We start from the raw sequence: 1,352 nt of genomic DNA on the forward strand, positions 1-1,352 counted from the left end.
TGGTGTTATGCCCTGTGAAATTGTGCTCATCATGCCATCACCAGACTTTCGTTTCATTCATGGGTTCATAGGCTGCTCCCTCCTGGGGCTGGTTAGGTGACTCCTGTCAATATCTCACAGACACTTGGGACCGAGGGGCATTTGTCTGGTCAAGAAGAGGAACCATTGTGTGAAGGCAGATTGGCAAGACATTTCTGAATCTTGAGTTTGTTTGACATGCCCCTGGAAAAATCCCACCAGGTAAGATTCTGGTGCAGCAGAGTCTTAACCCAGCAACCTTTCAGGTGGGTCCTGGTAGTTGGAGTGTGCACAGAACTACTCTCCTTTCTTTTCAGCTCCATCCTGTCCTACATATAACATGCTGAGTGAAGGAATCCCTCCATTCTTTATGAGCCCTCAGAGGAGTCAAACACCTTCACATGGAACATGCACATCCCATGTCCCAGCTCTCTCCTTTCCAGACTTCATTGGTTAGGAGGGGAAACCTGAGAGATGGAATGTGATGTGTCCCAATTCAATGATCACTTAAGTCCCTGCACTGCACTACATGCTCTACTGAGATGAGTGCTCACCACCCATCTCTCTGTGTGGCTGCTAGGCCTCCATAATATTTTCCTGACTCTGAAGAAAAGCCCGGCATTCCCAGTCCTGGAGGAGTGGGGTCTAGTGCAAATTCATTGGTGCCAGTGGTAAGCTTGTTGAGCCACGTCTTCTCAAGCACCCCTGGGTTCCAGCCTCTTCCAATGGTCATTGTGAGGGCTAATAGCCTGCAGTAGTGCCAAGTGAGCAGGTTGTCAGTATGAAGTGTGGGGCCAATGGAGCACATCCCCATCTAGCGGGCCTAGGTGGAAGTGCGAGCTGTCAGGCTTCAGTGGGAACCCTGGTCCTGCCTGGATATGGAGGGATTTATCGCCCACAGGGTTGAGTGCTGCTTACATCCTGGTTTCTAGTTCACCAGACAACAAGGATAGAATCATTTCTTTAAAAGCACAAGACCCTGGTACCCGCTCCTTTCGTCTATCCTCTTATCCTCACTGTTGAGTCAGTGCTTGTCTTGAATGTGGGCTTGAAGTGGCCAGGAGCTGAATGTTCTCCAGTTGCCATGGGATCCGTGATGCAACCGTGTTCTCAGGCCGCTCCTCTGTGACCTCAGGTGAAATCTGGGGTGCAGGAGCCATGTCACGTGAGCCAGTCTTCAAAGTTCATGTTGGCCAAGGCTATAGAACCCTCTGGGGAGTGCAACCAAGTGCCTTTTCGTACAGGAGCCTAGAAGCCCCGTGCCCTTCACAACCTAGCTGCCTAAATCCTGCTCCCTCCCCTTTGATTAGAGGAGTTCTCCCATGAATATTTCT

The sequence above is a fragment of the Sciurus carolinensis genome, unplaced genomic scaffold (genome assembly GCF_902686445.1).
Source record: "Sciurus carolinensis unplaced genomic scaffold, mSciCar1.2, whole genome shotgun sequence".
NCBI classification, from domain to species: Eukaryota; Metazoa; Chordata; class Mammalia; order Rodentia; family Sciuridae; genus Sciurus; species Sciurus carolinensis.